The sequence below is a fragment of the Protopterus annectens genome, chromosome 5.part0 (assembly GCF_019279795.1).
Source record: "Protopterus annectens isolate FY-2018-M chromosome 5.part0, PAN1.0, whole genome shotgun sequence".
In the NCBI taxonomy this organism is placed as follows: domain Eukaryota; kingdom Metazoa; phylum Chordata; order Ceratodontiformes; family Protopteridae; genus Protopterus; species Protopterus annectens.
This window is the reverse complement of record NC_056735.1, coordinates 1388929450-1388947504: the sequence shown is the minus strand read 5'-3', so window position 1 is coordinate 1388947504 and position 18055 is coordinate 1388929450.

Sequence of the window (18055 nt, the reverse complement as noted above, 5' to 3'; positions counted from 1 at the left end):
AGGGAAAGAGAATGCTTAATAGGCTTATTGTATCCTTCTGCCATTAAGCAAATTTACAGTAATATACAGAATGTCCTAGCATTTTTAGACACTGAACAATCATGATCTGGAACCAGCTTAGCTTTTGGGGCCTGTTTGTTAATAAGTTCTGTTTGCTGGTTAAGCAAAAGTGGGGCTAACCTAGTAGCATTAATGTAAATGATGTACCTCACCTAGCATGAATAAACAGCATCTCACAAAATATTTTTTTCTTGCTTATTAAGTGTCATGGTGAAGTTTTCTTAATTAATGGACTGGCTTTAATTTCATGGTTTGTTACATGATTGGCATTGTAGCACTATACTTCATGAGCTGTGAATGGTGTCATTTCATCTTGAGGTTAGACCACTTAACTTTCTTTGGCAGAATCTGCAGCACTTCTTAAACATTACATATATTTTGTCAGAATGAGACTTTCTAATTTAAGGGCTTCCTAGCTTCCCTGCAAAGGTTAAATCTATGTTATGCCCTGGAAGGAGGGAGTTTCATGTGTATGCCTTTTACTAAGTACCAGACTACAGTACACAAACTTCATCTACGGGAAATAATCTATTCTGTGTGGAATGCATTTATGCATTATCATTTTTTTCCTAGTTTTGAACATACACTTTATTTCAGATTCATAAGGACACACACCTGTACTGATTTATCTATCCAGCAGTCTGTCTTATCTATCTATCTATGTATCTATCTATCTATATTTTGTGATGATTGAGGGTGTTGTTGAAGGCAGTATAATATGAGTTTAGCACTCTGCTTAATTTTACTAAATTTCAAATGGCTTTATACTTTTGCTAGCAATGTATTTTGGCTGAATTCAAAAGAAGTGTATGCGTTTCCCTATGCAGCCAATAGCAAAGGGTTAAAGCCAAAGTTCAAATCAGGTGTTACAGACTCTGATGTTTACTTTTTGTTTATTTATGCTCATCTTAACTCGATGCTTTCTTAAACAAAATCTAATGTATTAAATGTTGGTACAATCAGTAACACCATCACCTGACCACTAGAAAACCTAAGAGGAATACTCTAGAGTACCCCTAAAAGTAACTGTGCAATGTCTATCATTAATTTTGTTAGCACATTGTAGTGTAACTTAAGACTCCTGAAATAAACTATGAAACTGCCCCTTGGAGAGAGATGTTCAAGTTCTATTCCCTCAGTTAGTTATACCTAGTAAGCAGACGTGCGCGTGCGCACACACACACACACACACACACACACACACACACACACACACACACACACACACACACAAGGTTGCCTTTCACAAATGCTGTCTGTACTACAACTACTAAACTTGTACAGAGTATTGCTGTCCTGTAATTTTGACCTACCAAGCAAGGGCTGATTGCCTATACCTTTATGGTATCACACTTATGGCCACTTCTTTCTGTCACTGTCACTTTCCACCCATATGCAAAGTAGGTTTTGCAGTCTTTGTTTCACAGCTTTCCCTCTCTTGTGTCTATCCAGACCTGCATTTCATAATGCTAAATTAACTGGTATGTGTATTTTTCAGTTAGTACAGATTATTGTAATATTTCAGACCATGTGCTGAGATGGGCCATTTCATCAAAACAGGGATTCTTCTCAATGTTGTACAGACTTAGAGGCTGTTGTATTATGTAAGGAATGCAGAGGCAAATGGGGGTTGTGGGGTGTTTGCCCCCATTTAGCCTATAGTTTCTTTTTTATTTTATTTTTAACCCCAGTTTCAAAAAACTGTTCTGTTGTTGAATGTGGACTTGAATCTTCATACCATAACTATATAGGCGCACATTAGACACTCTGCATACCCATAAGGAACTCAGCACAAGATGAAGCTTGGAGTGTTCTATTTATCAGAAATGCATGTGCCTACATCAGAGCACATCTGTATTGACTACTGTTTGTTCGAGTTTTTCTAATTGACTGCCTGCTGCTCCCTTGTTGCTGATTAGTGTCTTTCCCCTTTAGGTGGGTGTTGCCTAGTATATAAGGAGCTTAACTGGATGGGCTGGTGGTATATTACTGCTAAGCTTATTGAGATTCTGGGGGATTCTGCTTTTCTACCTGGATTTGTTTGCATATTGCCTGTTTCCCCTGTGGACTAACCTGCTGTGCTAAGTGCAGCAATGTTCTCCAAATTGTATTTTACTTATAGCACTATGGCATTTAATTCCATCCACTTGTCACAACATCATAGGGTGTGCCTACAGTTTTCTACATTTCTTAATGCTTTTTGTGGTTAAAACTGTATGTTGTGATCTGGTTCATTTGATGAACTGTAGGTCATTTGAGGGCTCCTTCTACTTAATCATTCACCAGCTAGGTAATGACTAATATCTGGTCATGCATGGCCTCTGTTGACATGGGTTCTCAGTTTGTTGTGTCCCCTTTGGTGGCCATGCTGCCTGCTTTAGAAACCCTGAGGCGGTGAAACAGCTACTTCATGCCGGCAATCAGAATGTGTTAATTCTACTTGTGTAAGTTGTAAATATTTGCAATATATATAGAATCTAATCTCTCACTCACTACACATCAGTAAGTAGCTTTATAATAATATCACAACCACCAAATAGACCATCTTTTGCCAATGTTGTAAAGAAAGCATTACCTAAGCTACTAAAACCTCATTTGAACAAAGTTCAGGCTCATAACACTAGTCACCTTAACACATCTTCACTTGTATCTTCGTCCACAACTAAAGTGAGTTACCTTGGCTCCATGCTTACTCCCATAACAACTTCAAAGACTATAGACACAAATGCTAATTTATTAATAATAACTGACTACATATTAAGACACTCTGATGCTCCAATGACTAGGCTATGTAAGGTTACGCCCATGATCAACTGTCTCTCTAGCCCCATGATTTGGAATATGATCAGAGCCCTTAGGTCAATTTATTCCATGTTTGAGTATGATCTCATTGTTCTGACTATTGAGGAGAAAAACTCTTAGATGACCAACCCTGAGGGGATGCAGAGAGATGTAGTTGAGCTCTATATGTGTCTGTGTATCTGTCACATGAAGCACTTGCCTTGAGCAGTTTCTTGGCTTTACCAAGAATGATGACACAGTTTCAAACAAAAATAATTGATTTCAACTGGCTTATTAACTGATGTCATTCTATAGGAATTTAATGTGTGTCAGGATGGGAAGTGAATACTGACTAGCTGTCCTGCTTTATCAGGGATGGTCTTTGACTGGCTGCCCCCACACACACACACACAGAGCTGTCATATATTGGCTAAGCCCTTATCAGTGCTTTTTTTAGGCAAAGTTCATTTTTAACCATCTAAACATAGAACAGTCTAAGGTGGTCAGCATTAAGGTGTCTCTGCTCAATTCTGTGAGTCTGAATAATAAACTGCCTGATTTGGAGGCCTTTGTGTTATTTGAGTACATTCATATCTGCTGTTACAGAACCTTGGTATCAATGTTGTGATAATACTCCCTCTATAACAAGGTACAATGCCTATCATGCCTATCACTCTTTTAGAGTGCTTGGGGTGGTGGTGGAATAATTGTTTTTAATCTGCACAAGTATTACCTCATGAAAAATATTTCAGGATTCTGAATTTGAGATCTTTGACATTTTGGATACATTTGGGAAAGTCATTTGTCATCAAAGACCTCTTTCATTTTTTCATTGCCGAGTACAGGTCCCCTTTAAAGTCATCTGAGGACCATAGTAGGTACCTGACAAGTCAGATTCCATATCTACAAATCCCAATGCCCTAATTCTAGGTGATGTCAGTTGATATCCTAACACATCTAGCAATAAATAAACTCGGTGTTGTCTAGACCTCATTAACACAAATTTCCCAAATTCTCACGAGAAGGAGAAATAACACATGAACTTGTCCTTACAAATGCTGTCTTTGACTACACACCTACTTATTGTTATTTCCTCCTTGATCAGTTCTGACCACCAGATTGTCATTCTTCCCTCCAAATTAGTACCAAACTGCCAACAAATTCAGCTACATTTAGGGACTATTCCAGGCTACCCTTATATCTTTATCTGAGAGCCTTAAGAATTTCAAAAGTGCTTTGTCTCTGCTGATCAGATCTCTAAAACTGCAACATTTTCCTATGATTTTTACAGCCATCTCAATATATATTTATAGAAAAGTCAGTACTTATTAGGCATAACTATGGTGGGAAATTCAGCTGTAAAATTCAATGGTGTAACTCTCAGATAACAGATTTTATGTTAGGAGGAGAAAATTATATGGTTCATACAAACAATTTTCTAACATCATCAAAAGGGTGAGTATGAACAAGTCTGCAAGGATTTTAAATGCATTATTAGGAGGATTGAATATGGGATGATCAAAAGGCTTTTTCAACTGTATTGGAAGTATCAGAAGCAATGATCCGTACTGCACCAGTCTTGAATTGAATGACACTATCTGTTCTGACATCACAACCATAGCAAATCCTGACTGCCAAATTAAGCTCAATTCTTCCCCCTGCTTCACTGCCAATGCTCCCTCACTTGAATCTTTTAAGACTGTTCATCCCATTGTCACCATGCCCCAGATCCTGGAAGCTATTGCCAAAGCTAAAAATAACAGCTCCGCGGGCCCAGATAACATAGCAGGGTATCTTGAATTTAGCACAAAATATATTAATGCTGAACTCCACAACAGTCTATGTGTCTAAACTTTGGAGAATACTAGTTAAAGTACTTCTATATAAGTGTTTCATTGTAAGTCACTCTGGAAATTTTCATTCTATTAGCTTCACTGGTGTTATTTATAAAATCATGCAGTGGATCTTAGCCACTTTCATAACAGTGAAACTGGTAACTTGTAAACTCTCAACCTCAGTACGTTTTTTAAGGGGCATGCCTTGCTTGACCAATATGGTTGATATTTTTGAGGAAGTAATTGATGTCATTGATGGGATCATTTTGTCCATGTTACTTATCTTAACTTTGTTAAGGTGCTTAATACAGTTTTCTATGCAGACATTGTTGATAAACATATTAGCTTAAACATTAACCTCTATATTACCTGATGGATTATTAACTGGCTCTCTGATCATGCACACAGAATGAATGCTGGTTGTACCTTCTCATCTAATGGAACAGTCAGTAGTGAAGTCTCTCAGCACTCCTGTTTTCTTTGGCATCTATGTCTCTGCTGTGGAGACAGATATCGGAAGTTTGCAGCAGGCCAAGTTTGTGGATGGCTGGAACTGGATGTCATTACTGATTCCCCCTCAGACTCATATTATCTAAGAAGGATTAGAAAGTGTAGTCACATCTTGGAAATAAGCCTTACTCACAGATTATGACATAAATGAAACTCACTTAAGATTGATACAGTCATTAGATATCTAGGCCCTTTCATTGGTAATTAACTGCCCTTTGATCAGCAAATATCAGTTACAGTGAGGAAATCTTTCTTCACTACCCAGTTAATTATCAAAGAGAGCTTCAATTGGTTTTCATTCCTTCTATATTCCCCTTAATAGGCCGATCACTGAATATAACACTCTAACTGGTAGTATCTTACTAAACATGTAAGTAGCCTGGAAGTTAGTGCATAGAATTAAGGTTCTGTGCTGCTAATGAGCAACTTCCTGCAATCAAGGAGGCATGATTTGATTCTTTCTACCTCAATGTACCTGATTTGTGACTTCGATCACTTTTCCCCATCTCATATAGACACTTACATGAAGATCTCCATCTTGCTTTTCAAGCTAAGAAAGATCCTGTTTTATTAGATCTTCTCCACCTTGGTTACACTGATAATGTTAGGAAATGCTCACTTCAAAACTTTCAAATCTTGTTGAAGCATAAATAGGACTTCTTAGAGAGATAGGCTCAGTATCCACTGGATTCTCTACACCTGAAACAGCCTTTACCTACATAATATCATAGGTGATTACTAGGCTAATTGCACAAGAGCTTTTACAAGCCTAGCCAATAATACCCAGGATATGGCAGTATTTTACCTTAATTTCCCAGATATGGAATGGGGTAGTATCAGCGTAGTGGCTCTTTGGGTTTTGGAGCCCTGAGTCATTTTACTGATTGCCTCTGTCCATGAGGGACATGAGCAGTACACCAGGAGTGAATTTACAGTTCCCAATGCATTTATCCAAATTCTTTTTGACGACAGTGAGGAACAGGCTTTGTTTTATGAAGATAGGAAGTTTATTCCATAAACAAGGTAGCATTTGGGATACAAATTTATCTATCTCTTACTAAAGTCCCTGTCACTATACTCTGTATCATATAGACTTCTTAGGGGAGACTTATGCTTGGCTTACAGAGCAATCTCAGAACCAAACCTAATGAACTTGCTGCATATCCATAAATCAAACTGGACTACGGCTACCTGTTCCAGGGACCTAAATATGGCCTGGGACTTAAACAGGACAAGCTAACACATGCAATCTCCATAGCCCTCCACACCACATACCATGCATAGTCCACACACCTGTATCTCACAGCCACTAAGGCTTCCCCATAAACCCAACATGTTAGTCATAGGAGACTCCATTGTGAGACACACAGATGTGCCTCTCACCAGGCTGGATAAGGAGAAAGTCATGGTTAGTTGTCTGTCAGGTGCCAGAATCCACCATATCACATACACACTCAAGTCACTCAACAACAGGCGCTGTTATGACCCTGTCATAGTCCATGTCGGCACGAATGACTTGAGATTTACCTCTCTGGACAATATGAAGAAAGACATGATTGAGCTCACTGATTATGTGTCCAGGCAGGTATGTCCCTAGCCTTAAGCAGCATTCTGCTGCCACCCAGAATGATGCTCCAATACAAAAAGAAAATGATTGACTTTAACAATTGGCTTAGTTTCTGGTGTCATTTCAGGGGGATCCAGTACCCGACAGCCTGGGAAAATATGATCAACAGCCCACGATGCTTTGCCAGAGATGGTCTGCATCTGTCTCACTTGGGCTTCAGGCTTCTGGCAAAGGCTCTTCCCTCCCCCCAGTGCCTTTTTTAGGAAAAGTACTGAGATCAATAAAACCAACATAAAAATTTCAAAAAACATAAATTAAAGGTCATGCTGCTAAACGGTAGGAGTCTAAACATGAAACTACACTCATTGCCAGCATTCTTAACCCTGGAAAATGCTGACTGTGCAGTCACAGAAACCTGGTTCAAAGCTGTGGAGAGCACCCCAGCCTTACCTGGTTACTCATCCTGTCATACATTCAGACTCCAAACTGTGAGCAGTAAAGCCAAAGGAGGTGGAGTTTCAATATACATTAAAGACATACACATCTCCAGGCTTGTCAAACAGTATGACACACAGGAGACACTCCAGGTGCAGTTAACCATTGGCAAGACTCCTATTCAAATCATAGCTAGCTACCGGCCCCCAAATCCAACTCAAGATGCCCAATCCCCATATTTGAACCTATTCAAATCTATCAAGATTCAACCCTTTACCCTGATCCCGAGTGACTTTAACATCCCAAACATAGATTGGAAGAACTACTCATGCCAGAACACAAATGCCCAGAGATTCCTCGATTTTCTCAAGGCAAATGCCTTGGAACAGCTATTCAATAACGCCATAAGAGGTGATAATATCTTGGACTTAGTATTAACCAACATGAGTAACCACTGCAGCATCCCTATAGTATCATCCTCCCTGGTAAGCTCCAACCATAAAGTGGTCACTTTCGAAGTCACCATATCCCCCAACCCACCTCTAGCTAGGATCAGACATAAAAAACTTCTCCAAAGCTGATTACAGCCTCCTGAGGGATGGTATAAACAGCTTCACAGCCCCCTTCCCTTCTGTAGGAACTGACACCAATATCCAAAACTACACCGAAACACTATATGAACAGTTAAATAGTTGCATGGAATCAGGAATAACCGACAGGACTAAATTATCCTCCGCAAGGAAGAGTAAACCTGTCTAGTGGACATCTGCAATAAACAAACTCTATAACTATAGAAAAAAATTGCTGTCCAAGAGCAAGAAGGGGCAGGTGCCCAACTGGAAGTAATGTCTCCTTAGCCTGAACAAGCAAATAAGAGGACTAGTGAAATCCTCCAAAGCAAACTTCGAGTCCAAATTGGCCATATACACTAGAGATAATCATACGGCCCTCATCACATATGTCTGCAACCTCAAAGGAAGCAACCTGATCTGTTCAGAACTGGCGGTCAAGGACACCACATATACAAATGCCGTAGATATAGCAAACTTGCTGGCTAACAGATTCAGTGAAAACTTCAACCCTCTGTCCCCCCATCAGTAAATCAGGACATCCCAGTACCTGCTCCTTTCCCCTTATATCTAGACAACAGATCATCACTGCTCTCTCAAAGGCAAAAGATACAGCCTCCATGGGACCCGATAACATACCAGGCTGCATCCTATGTGAACAGAGATAGGATCTTGTAGCACCATTAGATGCCCTATTCAACCAAAGCCTGAGTACCAGCTTCATCTCAGCTAAGTGGAGGACAGTCACTCTCATCCCTTTACACAAAGGTGGAGCATCCACCAATCCGGGAAATTATAGATCCATCAACCTAACTAGCCTCATCTGCAAAGCCATGGAATGGATTATCATGGACCTCATTAACAAGGACATTGGTAACCTCCAAACACTCAATCCCACACAGTTTGGCTTCATCAATGGGTGGTCATGTCTGCTAAATCTGGCCGACTTCTTTGAGATAGTCACCAAAGCCATGGATGAGGGGAAGACGATGCACACCACCTACTTTGACTTGGCCAAAGCCTTTGACACTATTCCCCACTTGGGCATAACTCTCAGAACTAGGCATCAATCCATATGTTACCAGATGGGTAGCAAACTGGCTCACTGATAGAACCCACCTAATCAAAATAGGGGAAGTCACCTCAAGCACTAGACCTGTAACAAGCGCCATACCTCAGGGTTCGGTTTTGGGGCCTCTGTTATTTGAGATATGCTTTTCTGATGTGCAGGCCAAAACTAGTTGGTTATGGCTGACCAAGTTTGCAGATGACTGCAAGCTGGGTGCTGTCATCAATTCCCCTAGTGATGTGGACATCCTCCAAGAGGGTCTCACTCAAACAAATGACTGGTGCCAGAAACATGGCCTCAAGCTGAATACAAAAAAATGCATCATCATCATCCCCTTTGGCGAGAGTGACATCCCCACAAATTACCACATTAATAACAGCGTCCTAAGCACAAAATCAGTCTTGAGGGATTTGGGCACCCAGGTTGATAACAACCTCACTTTTGACCACCATGTTGCTTCTGTTGTACGTAAAGCCTTCTATATGGCCCACCTCATAAGCAAGGGTATCTCATCCAGGGACAAGAAGGTCATAACATCCCTGTATTCTTCTCTTATAAGGCCAATTATTGAGTGCAATGCCCCTTTCAGCATGTACCTCACAAAGTACATGCAGCAGCTGGAGAGACCACAGAGGTTTCTCACCAAGAGAATGCAGGGCCTCAAACATCAAACATACACAGATAGGCTAAAAGCCCTATCTTCTACTCAGTTTCATACTGACTCCTCAGAGGTGACTTCTGTCTCGATCACGGACCCCACCTTGATGGGACTGCTGCACATCCACAAGTCAAGCTCCACCTGAGTAACTCACATGTGTGGCCTCAACCTGGTCTGTGACAGCAACAGGACTTGTTGACGGGACAGATTTGTGTCCCAGAGACTCCTGCATCTATGGAATAGACTCCCTCCCCACGTCAATCAGAGTACCTCTTTACCCCTTTTTAAGCACAACCTAGATAACTGGATGGGAAACAGAAAATATACCCCTGAGATTCCACCTGTGTCCCTGCTGGACAGGGGGATTGGGTGCTGATTTGTCTAAACATGGGCTAAACTCTTGGCTAAGCTTATAAGAGCTTCACGGCGAGTAGCCTAGTAACCTCCTATGATCCTATGATCCTATGGAGGGACAGATTTATCTCCCAGCAACTGCTGTGTCTTTGGAATAGGCTACCTATTTATGTGAAACAGAGCACCTCTATCACACTGTTCAAGAGGAAGCTGGAAGCGTGGATGGAGCACTGTAAATTCTTACTGGGAATAGTGTCCACAACCCTCTTGGACATGGGCAGCTATTACTAAATGCAATCTTGGGTATTAACTAACATTTCTGTGGTTTTACATTGAGATGAAACAGTTAGGCTTGAAATGACCTCCTAGTTAGTAGCCTAGTAATCTCTTATGATCCTATGAAAGCTTCGGCCAGGTCTGGATAACTGGTGTGTACTGTTTTACCCACATCCATGGCCTTGGTGACTTTCTCAAAGTAGTCCATCAGACTGAGCAGGCAAGACCTTCCCTTACCAAAGGCAAACTAAGTCTTGTCCAGTGTTTGGAGAGTTCCTATGTTGTTATTGATTAGGTCCATGATAATTCTCTCCATGGCCTTGCAGATAAGACTGGTCAAGCTTATGTATCTGCAGTTCCCTGGGTCAGTTGATAGGCCCTCCTTGTGCAGAGGGATGACTGTTGCAGTTCTCCATTCCTGTGGGACAAAGCCCATTGGGAGGCTGTGGTTAAAGAGGGTTTCTAGTAGCTATTTAAAAAGCATCCTGAAATGTGGTTAAAACCTTCTTATTGTAAAATAAACTTGTTTTGCACTCAAGTGCAGTAACAAATGCTTTACAACAAAAGGCAGAACTCCTGCAGTATCAGCAATTCTTGGAAATAAGTTCACAAACCTTGTAAAAAGTTCCCAAATACAGAACAATGTATGCAAATACAGGAGAACTTCTACAAACACAGAAATACTTGTTAAATAGTGCAACATGTCAGCCTTCTTCAACAGTTTTGGTTGATTGGATAGGTTCATGTAAATTTACCAAGGAATAAAAATATTGCCATTATCAATGAGGGAGGTAATTCTACCAGTTAAATGGAACTGTGAAACTGCGTTAGTACTTGGCAGTGTAGGTTCATTTAGCTCTGATCTTTACTAACTGTATTTACAAAGTCATTGGCTAGACACAGACATTCATTATCTTTGTTAAAAAGTGGCTGGCTTCTTAATGAAAGCCTAAACAGGTAAGAAAATCTTAAAAGCAGTAAATGAATATACATTGCTTGTAGTTTCATCCACTTTCAGCAGCATGCTAAAAAGTCTTCAAGATTCATTAAGCAAAGTCTGTAGGCTCATTACAAACTCAAACAAGAAACAAAACCATTGTCTTATCTAATATTATGCAACCTGATTCTGCAATAATCTGGGAACCAATTTTTCCACTGACACCCATATTTGCACACATATCAGCCTGGGGAACTGCAAACCACTTGACAGAATTCATGTAAATGCAAATCAAAAACTGCACAATGCTAATTCTGTACATTCTTCACAAGTTACTGAAATTTAGTTCTAAACCTTGCTCAACCTCTATCCCATTTCTATGAAAGCATTACTTGCAATGTGGTCTTTTACAGATCATTGTAAAACATGGCTATTTAATGAGTAGGAATGTAATGTCACATGTAATTAACAGTGGCCATGTATTTTAGTCCTGCATGTAAATCAAGTAAGATCACTGGTCTAGATGCCATCTTCATTAATATTATCAATCACTACATGTATAGTTTTTGAGTTTTATGAATGCCTGTCTTCAAAATGTACTAAAACACTTATTTGTTAGAAATGTAATAGTGACAGAGTACTTTGCCTGGGACTTATTAGATGAATGACTGTATTATTAAAACTGTAAAGATCAGATCATCTGTTCTTTATCCCTAGATTAGTTATTGTCAGTATCTATGCTAATATTACTGCTGAATTGTGATTTTTGGCATGGCAGAAGACTGCCATTCAATTTGACAGCCCTGAATTCAGGATTTTAAGCATGGCTTCTAAGTGAACTAATGCAGTGGTGACAAAGGACTTCAAATGTTGCAAAAGTAAAAGGGACATATTTAGCTCATGAATCACACCCTTTAAATGTTGCATGTATTGTGTGTGTGTGTGTGTGTGTGTGTGTGTGTGTGTGTGCGTGTGTGTGTGTGTGTGTGTGTGTGTGTGTGTGTGTGCTTGTCTTGTGTCCATCCTATTCAAGTTGGGCTTCTAGTGTGGGTCATAGTGTTCTAAAAGGTTATACTTTGCATTATCAAGATGTCATGTCTGGAAAATTGCTCTAGTGGTCACAACCTTTCACAAGTGGTAAATAGCCTGTGCTACAATGGCACAGATTTAAAAAAGTTTTTTTTTATAGGGGGCAAGTCCCTCTGCATCCTTCACATGGGGTCACGCCCCCCAACCACACACACACACACACACACACACACACACACACACACACACACACACACACACACACACACACACACACACACACACACACACACACCTTAAATATACCAATTTTACAGTCACACAGCATTCAGAAAGGGAGAAATGTCCCAAAACAACACACAGTGGCCTTCAGCAATCATTTGCTTTGATCCAATGTGATCAGGTAAGTGACTGCCAACAGACCAGTCATTGAGGAAATATAGGATAGCAATTCTAAAAACTTTATTAGAGTACTTTATCACATCTAATATAAAATAATGCAGAAGCATTCTATATTTACAAAATAACTAAATAATGTAAATAGCAATATAAATGCCACTTGTCTTAATTAATTATTGCTTTCCCCATGGTTATAAACCCATTGCTTTTGGCTGTGTTGCTTAAGAAACTGAGTAAACAGTGTTGTATATCAGCAGTGCTTATCTATTCACTTTTTATACTTCAGGAGCCCTCTGTTTGATACTGTTAGTTATCACATGAGAGAGCCAAGTGATTAAGTCCAGCTGCCAGCAGAGTGGGAGCCTAATGTCAATCATTGCTTTCCCACCTTGTCAGCATATCACCACTTTTATACCCACTTGTCTTCACTCAGTTTCTTGTTCTTTCAACAGCATCGGAAGGTATTCTCTGTACGCTTACACAAAATAAGTATACTTTTCAATAAGATACTCTTATATTTATCATAAATTGCCCCTTCACACTTACCTATTATATTGCCTTATTAAAAAAGCAAGTGCATACCCCACTCGATTTCACTGACATTTTATCAAAACCAGAAGTAATCATTTTATACCAATACCCCTTACCACATAGGTCATTCCCTTAAAGCCACACCAGGCTTATTGTAAAATCCTTATTTGTTATTCAACAAAACTGCTAATACAAAAATAAATTATCATGAAACCTTTGTATATTGTACTTAAAGCTTACACCAGTTACTCAAATACATAGAACATAAGCTGCTTCCTTTATATTAGCACAGCCATCCTTATAGATAGGAGAAGTAGGCAGCCATCTACAGTGCCATTCGGCCAGGGGTATTTTTCAGGTTTGTCTATTTATTTAGTTTCTTAGAGAAAAAAATGCTGTTGCCATGACATCTCTCTTTAAATCAGCTGTTTTGGCTTATAATTAAGTACCACAATTTCAGTGCTTTTGGCTCAATCCCACCCACAATTTACATAACAAATCAATATTTGTTGTGTAGGTTGTAGGTGGTACCACGCTAAAAGCTTAGACATTTTGAAAGTCAGGTTAAATGAAATGGCCACAGTAAGAAATGAAATAGCAGCAGAAAAATACAGACTGAATGATAAAATTAACTTCATTTTTTTTTCCTGATAGGAGTGGGTAGCAAGGACTAATATGTACTTGTGGGAAATAAATTAGAAATTGTCTTTAATTTTGCCTCATATTTTTGGTCTACTCTTCATAGCATTTGCAGTTTGGGGCAAATTGCTGAAGACTGCAGTCACTAAATAATATGAGACCTTTGAGTTTCAGACTTCATATTTTTCAGAAAAGGCATGCTAATGCATAACTGTTACTTTAGCAACTTTCCAGGTACAGAAGAGGAATATTTAAAATCTGTCTTTGATTTTGAGCTTTTGTCTTACACTGCAAGGTTGACAGATATTTGCATACACAGCTGTCTGGCCCTTATTTTATTTATGTATTTATTTTATAGGATTTGGACATATGAGATATACACAGACAAATTAGCTCTAATTGCTGAGGCTAACTGTGGAAGAAAATACTCTCTTTTGTTGTTTGATCATTATTTTGTCTTTGCAGGACTGTTATGTGTGGAAAAAACTTGGAATACTTTAATGTATGGCTACTATCTGTGTGGAGCAAAGCTGAAATACATTACATGGCCATCATTTTCTATCACAATGAAGTGTACACAGAAGTGGCTATAATTGCTCAATGTGGGTGTAAGCTGTCTGTTGATGAAAATAACTGACTCTTTGGTCTTTTGCTCAGTTCAAATACAGTCATTGATCTGGCTTTCCAGGAGTAAGTGTGCATTTTAGTGGCATAAGATGGAATACTTTAATGGGATTACTGTGTGCACGTCTGAAGTACATTAATATAACTTTTATTATTATTCTTTTTTACCATAATCAGACATTAGATAGTCAGTAGAGTGACTGTAATTGATGTGTAAAGAGTCTGTATATGGAGTAAAGTGAGTTGTGCTACTATATGATCACTTTTAAACAGTAGACACTTATCTTGCATGGCACAAGTAGTTTCACATAACATAATGTATCCACTGAAATCAGTGCAAAACTAGCACTGATATGGTTTATGCTGATGTATGCATTTTTTTGGGGGGGGTAATATATTTAAGAGTAAGAAATTGCCTATAATTTATTTCACTTTCCATCACTAACATCAGCATTGCACAAAATAAATTGCTAATTTTCATGGTCTGACAGGAGTAGGGTATGAGTGAAAGCAACTGCTCAGTGGCACAATGGGTATTATTGCCATGTCACAGTGTTTGGTTCTGGCTGATTTCCTGGCTGTGACTTCTGGGTGGAATCTGCATGCCCTCCCCTTCTATGTGTGTGCTTATCCATGTCTTCTAGTGTTCTCCAATACTTCGAAGATGTAATGTGGATGAAGTGGCATTTCTCCAATTTGCAGTATATATGTTTGCTGATATGTTTATAGGTTCATAGGTGTGTACTAGACTAATGGCCCTGGAGCCTTTACAAGCCTAGCCCATATGATTACCCTGGCATTGTGCCATCCAACCTTAGTTCTCAATGCCTCTGGTGAGTAGAGCCACTGGAGTAATCCCTGGGGTGAATTTTCTATTTCCCATCCACTCATCAAGATTTCTCTTGAAGAGGGTCAATGAGGTGTTCTGTTTGACATGTATGGGGCATCTGTTCCAGTTATGAACCTGTGCCTCCAGCACATTCTGTTGTTTGTGGTAATGAGGTTGAGGTCTCTGGAACGTGTGGTGCGGAGGGATTGAAATTTCTTTAGATGTAGCATGGCTATGTAAGTCAAGCAGAGATCACCTCTAAGTACCTTGTGATAGACCTGGCTTGTTAGCACTGGAATCATTTTGTTTGTGTGTGTGTATGTCCACATGGTGCTTGACCATGTCAGTAGTCAGCACATTCACAATAAAAACAGTTAACAAGTCATCTTTCAAAAGTAAGGCAGAAAATGCATTGCAGATCATTCAGACTTCCAGAGCTTCTGGGGGTCTGGCAGGCCATACACCCAAGATGTATAAGCAGATTTTTACACAGTATTAGTAGTGGCCTCTGCCTTGAACCACACTTAGTCTAATACTGGCTCTGTTCATATTTGTGCACAGAAGGCTGATGGACCTTATGTGGTAACTGAGTAGCTGGGGAAGTTCTAGCCATTGTAGTTTCCTTAGAGCTTGACAGTGATGGTTTCTTTTTTTTTTTTCAAAACAAGTTTATTGTTTTAACATATAAGAGAAATATCATAACAATTTTATACAAATAATTAAAAATAGGTATTATTATAATATTCAACAAAACAACTAAAGTATTTACAAAGACATCCACTACAATCAGATCAATTAATTAAACTAAAATACTGTGCTATTGAAATTAGAATTTTTTTAACAAATTTTGTAAATTATCCCATACAATAAAATGTGATGTTTTTCTAGTTGTTCTCATTCTAATTGTGCTTATTTCCATATGACACATTATATTCATAACATTTTTAAATTCATTGAACGAAGGAGGTGTATCTGAAATCCAATTTCTAGTTATTATTTTCCTAGCCACTGCTAGGATAGACCATAACAAGGGAAGCTTAATCTTTTAACAGATTGAGGTACGGTGTGTTGAATAATATAAGAGACTTAGAAATAATGAAATTATCTGTAAAAGAGCCTGCAAAATTCATTAATTGACTTCCAGTATTCTTTCAACTTCATACAGTCATAAAACATATGAGCCCAGTCAGCATTAATTTCTACATTACATCTCTTACATAGATTATCTTTATTATTAATTTTATACATCATCAAAGGTGTATAAAAGATCTATGTAAAATTTCCATGTATAAAGTCTCCAGACAATGGAAGATGTAGTTCTATAAGCAGATTCCAATATATATTGTTTATCTTGTTGAGTTGGTGGGTCCCCATTAATAGAGGTGAAATAATTCCAGTATGAATCTACATTGTAAAAAGTTTCTTGTCTGATAATTTTATGTATATATGAAAGTTTACCTTTATCAGAAACTTTATGCTGTAAATTTATTATCAAGTAATCAATCAGTTTTGGAATAGATTCTTTAACTGTTATAGACATTAGATCTATTCTATCAATGAGATGTTGTCTAAAGATCTGAACCTCTAACCAGCAAGTTTCTCTTAGATCAAATTCTTGTTTTAAGAAATCTAGATTTTTAACTTTATTATCAGATATCAGCTGATACCAGTACTTTAGATTATTATCTATAGCTAAATGAGCTCCTTCAGAAGTAGATGACATAAGCATACCCTGAGTATAAATTATAGGAATACAATAAAATTCCATTCCCTATACTTAGGGTGCATGAATATAAAGTTACGATAACTAATAATAATATTTAATGGGTAACAGACCATATGTTTAGGTGTAATAGGTGAAGTACAAAATTCCTTTAGCAACCACAACATGGAGTTATTTATAATCATATTTTTATGTGTTAAGGAGATTTTCATGAAGTGCATACTAATTAGCTCCCAATAATCTTTCCATTTTGCGACATATGACCGATCTATTAATAAAGTAATAACTTTTATAATAGAAGAGATAATATATAAATTAAAGTCTGGAAAAGAAATACCCCTTGAGACCAGCTATTAGTATGTTTCTTTAATGCAATCCTAGGTCTATTAGGTGCCCATAAGAAATTTAACATTAGTGTATTCAGTTTCTTGATAGTTATTTTTGTAGGTGAAAGTATTATTGATTGTATTAAGTATAAAATCTTGGGGAATATTATCATTTTAATAATTGTAAGTCTCTCCTCCATAGTAAAAACATATTATTCCAGGTATTAAAAGATTTTGTATATTAAGAAAACAGGTATTACAGTTATTATATATAATAGATTTAATATCTTTAGATAGTATTATACCTAAATAAGTTATCTGACCTGAGTTGGGTACATATTTAGTAAAATCACTAATGAGAGTATTTTTCGTGTATATATAGGTAGTATTTTAGTTTTCTTCATTGAATATTAAACCAGAAATACTTTTAAAATTCATAATTTTATCAAATAAAGACTGCATAGAAGAATTAGATCCTGCTGATGTAATTAGAACATCATCTGCAAAAGTTGAATTTTTGATGTTGTATTTTCTTCTATTTCAAAACCCTCTATGTCAGTACTGTTTCTAATCAAATTAGCCCAAGGCTCCATTACTAAAGTGAATAATAGTGGAGAAAGTGGACATCCTTGCTTTGTACCTTTAAGAATGGGTATTTTTGTGAAACATATGTTCCTACCTTAATATAAGCCAGCGTTCCTTTGTATAAATGCTCAATTAAATTTACAAATGCATCAGAGAAATTTGTGCATTTCAGTAAGGTAAACAGATAGTCCCAACTTACTGAATCAAATGCTGAACCTATATCAAGACTAATAAGTGTTAAATCTTTCTTTTTCCTATTTGCAAAATCAATTAATGTTAAAGTTCTTCTTATATTATCAAAAGTATTTCTATTTACAAT